This window comes from Lepisosteus oculatus, chromosome 14 (assembly GCF_040954835.1).
Source record: "Lepisosteus oculatus isolate fLepOcu1 chromosome 14, fLepOcu1.hap2, whole genome shotgun sequence".
NCBI lineage: Eukaryota > Metazoa > Chordata > Actinopteri > Semionotiformes > Lepisosteidae > Lepisosteus > Lepisosteus oculatus.
In genome coordinates, this window is record NC_090709.1 from 14532091 (window position 1) to 14539777 (window position 7687).

At 37.5% G+C, this 7687-nt stretch overlaps 1 non-coding gene across 1 annotated transcript; it reads right to left on the bottom strand.

Moving 5' to 3' along the window:
* Positions 1–1478: 1478 nt before the first annotated feature.
* On the bottom strand, positions 1479–1549 carry trnaa-ugc (transfer RNA alanine (anticodon UGC)). Its single transcript has one exon. It is a non-coding gene; the product is annotated as a tRNA-Ala (tRNA).
* Between the last annotated feature and the right edge of the window lie 6138 nt (positions 1550–7687).

Below are 7687 nucleotides of genomic sequence, written 5' to 3' on the forward strand. Positions count from 1 at the left end.
GCAGATGATTTGGGTTTTGAACCAATGATTACACCTCAATAATCAATTCGTCCTCAAAAAAAGAAGAGACAGGCATGTTTTGAGCCTCATAATGATCCTCTTCTGGATCCACAAGAAACGTGTTTTGGATGTACTTATAACTTCCATCGAAGAGAGATCTCATCAGTTGCATGCAATTGAAACTTTTGACTTTTTGGATGGTATTGAAAATATTTTTTAAAAATAAAATAAACAATTTTCCAAAGAAGATCTCATGAAGTATTGCCAGGATCTATTGTTAGCGTTTGGTAGTGATAACACTGCTGATATTGATGGAGTAGAAACGTACGATGCGTTGACAGGATTTCTGAAGCGAGAAGTCCTAGAATGCCGCCTATAAATGAGCTAGGATTCATACCAAGAAATACTTTTTGTTTTCCACCCAGAAGGCTGCTATTGCATTACACATCTTGTGAACATTACCAGTTTTGGTAGTTTCTAGGCGCGATTTTCCAAAACCGAAACTAATAACAAAATTATTTAAGATGCACAATGTCCAAAAATTGTAAATCGAGACTAGTATTACTACAGAAGAAAATATTTAACTGAAATATCAATAAGACTATGTAAGTATAAAAAGTAGAACAATTCAATTTATATAACTTATTTTTTATTCTTATTAGAAATGGGCTCACACACCGGAAGACACTAACGTTTATCTTCGTTAGAGTGTGTGAATAACAGTTTAACCCAAAATGTTTGTAATTTGTGTAAATTGTGATTTTGTTAAAATTCAATAAATCACCTATCAACAATAAGAAATTATTAAGAAAGTAAACATTATTTTATTTCATAAACTATAAAACATGAAGAGAGTTTACAGGTCATATCCTTCGCTTTGTCTTAACTTAAGCGTTCAGGATCCAAGCCCGTGTGCGGACGGTTGTGTTTCTTGAATCTCTTGTTATCATCAAAAGTTGTTGTTTAGACCTTCAGTACTTTCTCGAGTAGTACCATGGATATTTTATACGATTAATACTATTCATGCTCTTTTGCATTTTCATTCACATACGGAAAAAGTTCAAAGTCTCCTTATGGTTGTGCTCCACATCTACACGAGAGCACCTGTAACAGTACAGGACACGCAGTGAGGAATTCACGCAGCTTTCAGTTTAGTGCGGAGTCCAGAGGGAGGACTCGCTCGCTGAATAATCTCTCAAGAAATCCCAGGTGAGATTTAACAGGTGATTTCTTCAACAGCCACGACAAGTGTGGCGACGTTCTCTGGATTTCCTGAAGATGATGTTAAATTAGTTCAAATCATTTGTTGTAGTTAACAGAACTAAATGCTTTGGAGGTACATTTAAAACAGCAGAGCAACACTGTAGCACTTCGTGTGTGACTGAACTTAATTGTGTAAACCTGGATCTCTATGAACATGAGCAAAGAGTTCTCACTCAACAGTAGACTGTGATGTGAGCACAGTAATATAAAGCACTTGGAGATGCCAGGGATTGAACCTGGGACCTCATACATGCAAAGCATGCACTCTACCACTGAGCTACATCACAGACGCACACATTTTTTGTACAACTCCAGTGATAAAGCTCTGTAAATATTGTAGAAGAACCTAAAGGGGTGAAACAACGCTCCAACCACAGTAATGGTAACAGGAAGGATCGTGTTCTTATTTAATATGTCCTTTTGAGATGCCTTGTCGATGCACACAGGCGTTAGAGATGAATAATGTATTTTTAGTGATGTTTGTAAAGTAAGATGGAACATGTTATTTCTATACTAGGAAGAAAGGAGCAGACTCTTAAACTTTAAGAGACAGAAATGACACCTTATCATAGCTAACATTAATTAAAACGACGTCACAACAAAAGAGTCGAGCCTTGAGTGAACCAAATTAGTTTTCATTGGATGTCTGCGTCTTCATAAGTTTGTAGGTGAGAGAGAGGTTTGCGAAAATGTGCAGGTGCTTCTTAGAAGTGTGTTGGTAGAACAGGGGCCTTCCAAATAATTGAGCTGGGTTTGATCACGGCCAGTGCATCCCCAAATCTTTTCAAGATAATCTGTCATCCGGTAACATCTTTTGAAACTAGCATTCGAGGTAGGAAGTGTGTTCTTAAACACCAAAACATCCAATAAGGAAAAAGCAGACCTCTGTACACAAGATGGCAGTGCGATATTAGAATTCCTGTGTTCTTGACGGATTCAGACTCCTTCTCAGATGTCCTTGCTCGACAACTAACTTTGTAGTTGAGGAAGAGCAACTCGGAAAATACCCACTCAACAAGTGAGTGCATTGGTTGCAAGGAGCTGTTTTTTTTTTCCTTAATCATTATGAGCAGTAATCATTATTAACCAGAAACAGCAGCACAGGAAGGTCACATTTGTGATTATGTCACTTCTCTGCTTCAGCAAGGTCAATAAAAGACTCTGAAAGTAGTAAAGCAAAACTGAACTCAAAATCATATTAGGAATTCTAAGCAATATCTCCATACAGGTAATCCAATAAGAATGTTGAAATATTTGAATATCATCTCTGTGTATATTGCGCTGCTTTTTACCCAGAGTAAAACTATTGGATTGAAGGAATGCTAACCGCTGGGTTAAAATGTATAGTTGTTATTTGGAGAAATCTGTAAACTCGTGATCTTATATGTTTTAAAAGACAGCACAGGAAAAAACAGTGCTGATTATTTTCCGGAGACGGAGCACTGATGACCTATCCGAGCTAATTGATAAAACCCACCCAGTGGATACTCTAGCAGAACGTCAAAGAACATTCACCTTTGTATCCAAAGAAACCACAGGAACAACATCAGGAAGCACAATCAATTCCCCTTTTAAATCTTTCCTGTAAGGTATGCTATGTGAATTCATGAAGTTAATCCTCTGATCTCTTTTGATCACGAACAAAGTACTTCTAATGGAGCGCTATGTTCAAAGATTTAATAAGCTTTACCCCTGCCAACGATTCGGCGTGAAGAATTAAGAGTTTCACAGACAAAAGCAGCTCACCACCACAGCCAATATTAAATGTACTTGCCGGTACACTATCATGTGCACTGCCTCAAAAGTGATCTCGGCAGATGTTGTTCCCTACATAAAGCTGAACGTGCCAAAGAGAATTTCTGTTGAGAAAACAAAATATTTTTTCTGCCTTGATGTCAAGCCTGTCTTTTAGAAAGTCTATCTCTAAACACGTCCCGCAGCCTAACAAAAAGCGTTTTTACTGATCGTATTGCAGGTCTTAAAACATTAACATTTGGCAGCAGTGGGATTCAAACCCACACCCCCAGAGAGACTGGAGCCCAAACTCCAGTGCCTTAGACTGCTCGGCTACACTACTGTACCTTCCTCCATATCCATCTTCCTCACATTGCTGACTTGGACTGGGGGTCTTCAGCTCTTGTCGTCAGATCTAATGATATCATGTGGAAGTGACTGCACCTTCATCTTCCGAGATGCTTTCAATAGCACAAACGCTACTTTCACCGGCCCAAACATAGCAATAACGAAGGAGGTGGGTTTCATCCTTTGTGCTGTTTGTAGGGGCGCAACTCTACGGTGATCTACTGACTTGAAGAGCAAAAATCAAAATCCTCTGCTACTACTATTGCTTTTTTCATAGTTTCTTCAAATCTTTCATTTGAACGTAGATTTTGAAGGATATTGATGATAATACCACATAAATTGTGGTTTTCTTGTGATCGCCAATTTTATTCAAATACCAGCCTTTTTTACAGTTCCTTGCGTGTTTCACAAGGTATAATAGCCCCCCTCGCATCCTCAGCTAACATTTTAAAATTACAATAGATTATACAGCATGCATGTTTACATTTATATTAAAATTAAAGTAAATATACAAGAATACATACAGTGCTAACCCAATAATTCTTGTCAGGTTCTCCAACAAATCTGCGTTGTTATTTTAACATGTTTCAGCTGAGGGTGCAACAGGAGTATAAATGAATTTTCACACCAGCCATTCAAAGACCAAATTCCATGAGTGAACATTATTTTCTCAGAAGTTGCCGGCATTGGACTTTGCCGGTGGTATTGAATTATGTCCACAACTGTTGTAGTAGTTCCTTCTTGAAATTCGACACGTGCAAAGCACTCGTAATATCATAGGTGTTAAAGTTCGCTGAGTCTATTCGAGTCATGGTGTGTATCCCTGCCTATCATTGGGAGACGGGTAGCTTTTTTACACTCAGATTCCAATCTACAATGCTTTGTGGGAGAGATTACATAACTTTCATTTTCTCACATTTTCTGACGACTGTTCCAAAGGGGCACCCTGTCAATTCCGAATACTTTTCAAAAATCTGCCTGCATGTTTGATTATTGTCATTTCATTTCGAAAAAGTTCAATATTGATCATAACTAAAGAAAATAATGATCACGAACAAAAAAGGGATAAAGATGCGAGTCGATCTTGAATCACAGCTGGGTGACACGGGCTTCTGTTCTGATATGGTTGTACGAGAAACAGGAGGAATCGCCAATCTCCTATAGAACATGAGTTGAATCAGGAGTGAGACATTTCATATACTCGTGCATATGTCAACGCCTGACCTACATCGTAAAACTAACATTAAGTTGTCAGAGACATTCATTTATGTACAAACAAGAGACAGACCAAGTAATAATTCTACATTAGTTCAGGTGGGTAAACCTTAACTAACTAATAAACCTATTAATAATTCTACATTAACGTGTCCTACACTGATCAGACTAATTGACATGGTCTGATTCAGAGCCTGTGCAGTTCGTGCTAATTACAACAAGGACAGTTCTGAACCCTCATCACCGACCTGAGCACAAGTTCAGCTGTTCTCCAGTTTTGTTACGCATGGTTTTTCATTGCAATTGAGTTCAGAGCTGGAGCTGATCTCCAGACAGTACAGTGTTTTGGGTAAGTTGTCGAAATTTGCGTGAGGCTGCAGACAACTTACCCAAAGTGTTTTCTATAGCTTTCAGGTGGAGTTCATTGATATAAAAGAATGTAAGTGGTATAAACGCAACAAGCCAGACGGCAGGCTAACCTATAATTTTCTGACGCGAGGCCTGACGCGTTATTCATTACGCCACTGACCCTGCTATTGCAGTACTAAAAAAAACACATTTTCTACATTTATGTCTGTTTAAAAATCACTCTAAAAAAGACAAAGGGTTTGTGTGTCGCGCTAAAAATCCTTCGGCTGAGACGTAAAACCGAGGTTCTGACTCTCTGTGATCATTCAGGAGAATGGTGGTGGTGGAGGGGAATCCCCATTACCTGTAAAGCGCATTGAGTGGAGTATCTAGAACAGCGCTATATAAGTGTAAGCAATAATGATTATTATAATGTAAAATGCAATAAAAAATAAAAAAACATCAAACTTTGATTCAAAATAGATTAATGTAAAAACTGATAAAGCTAATGCTTTTTTCAGGGCTATATCTACTTTTTTTTTTAAAGCGAAGTCTGTCGCGATCGTGAAAGTTAGAGAATGTGTTCCAGCGGGTACCTTCATATCGCGAGCGTCAGTCTCTCCCGTAACTGCGAGAAAGTTTAAAGCGCACAAGTGATCTGTCTTTCGTCAAAGTAATTGCCGGAGCAGTAAGACGCAGAGCACCATCCAGCAGCTGTAGACGATGTTCGGGGAAGAGCTAATTCTGTTTTTAGCACAGGGAGTGAGAATGAGCTCAGTCCGGCTCCCAGCAGAATCCATCCTGGTTTGGTTATAGTGCGTCTGAGGCAACGTAAAAAAAACAATTGCACACATCGTGTGACTTCCACGACAGGAAGGAAAGATATCACTTAAAAAAATCAGAACTGAAGATTTGGATCCTGGGCCTCAATTTGATCAAATTATTAAAATAATAATTATCAAAATATCAGATTGTGTTTCTGCAACATTTCGTGCACAGTACGCTATTTTAATCTAAAACAGTCACAACGAGGGCTTTACACGCAGTCTGGGGTATTTTCCCCTTTTATATTTTTGCCACTTTATATCGAACCTGTTATACTCCCAGATGTGCACAGTAGCTTGTACTTAATAAAAATGTACAATTCACCACTGGTATAAACAGATGTGTGCCGTGTTTGCCTTTGTAAGCATTTGTTTAAAAAATAAGTTCACAATACGATAAAAAAACAGAAAGCACAAACTTTATAATACAACGATACAAAATCAATACCAAATCATTATGCCAATTAAGTACCTATCCTTTGAAAACAGAGAACACCTTTATATCTACAAAAAACTTGACATTGTATGTATTTTTGAATGACAAAGCAGACAGAGTAGTCCCTTAATTCAAAGATCAGATCTTGGCCAAAACAAGACAATCAGACGTGGGCTGAATTCGGAACAGGAACCTCTACTTCGTCGTTTATTGAGCTTTTGATCAATGTCTGAATGAAACAGATTCACTTTTTTATCTCTTTGATTAAAGTACACAAAAATTGTAAATATTGATTACAATATTGTATATAATGTATAATTTGAACTACATATTGTTCAGGTGTGAATAATTGTATATTTTGTATTGTTATATATTTTGTATAAGAATACATTTCTAAAACAAATCATTGGCTTTATTTACTAGCTTCTACACCTATAAAAATCTTTCTTTGATGTATAATAGCCCTTTAACTATATATGTATAATAGTCCTCTAAATGTATCCGTATAATAGAACTCCAACCATTTATGTATAATAAACATATAATCATAGATGTCTAATTGACGTATAACAATATACGTATATTAGAATTTCATTCTAGACCAGTTACGGAGCAAATTTACACGTCTAAGGTATGCGTTTAATAGTCGTATATTCTACATCTTTTGCCCACTGGGATGTGCCGATTTTAATTTAACAAAGCTAGATACACAGACAGTTTGTTTCTTGAAAGCGTGTTATGTAAAAAAGAGAAAAACGAAAATATATAGATGACAATCTTTCAAAGCTGAAGATTTTACTTTTGAAAAATTGACATTTTATGTATGCAGATGCATTCGCTGGTTTTAGAACTTTGCTGTGCTTCCTGAATCATTTTCAGCGTTATAAAGTGGGTGTAGAGGGAGCGATCTCTTTGTAGAGCAGTTGACAGGCTGGAGATGTTCAGACTACTCTTGTTATTTCTCAAATGTTTACATCATTTTTCTTTCACGCTAAGACGCAACTGTGTACATGGGCTTGGTTTTCGTTTCACTGATTCTCATTGAAGATTTGGGAATTAACGACGAAAGATTCAGTTTGGCAGAAGGTTTGGTTCACAATGGTCTTGAAGACATGCCCATGTAGAGCAGCGTGTGATGATTTGTACTATAAAAGACCAAGTGCTCAAAGTGACGTCTGCGTTTACCGTTGAAACTTTTCATCTCGGGTGCACTTTTAGAAAACAAAGATAGAGTAGTTGTGTTGTATCACCCTAAGACATCTGTTAGCAGAGTGGTGCAGCGGACCTGTGCTGGGCTTGTAACTCAGAGATTGACTGATCGAAACCATCCTGAGCTATGTACATTTTATGCACGATTGATAAGCACACCATCAGTTTAATGAAGTACATTAAAACTGATTTTTCTCTTGTGTGTGTGCAAGCTTCACACTTACAGTACTCTTTAATCTTTACCAATAGCAGATGCCCAAATGTATCTTTGGTTGTTCTGAGATCCTTGATAGTTTCCTCAAATCCTTCA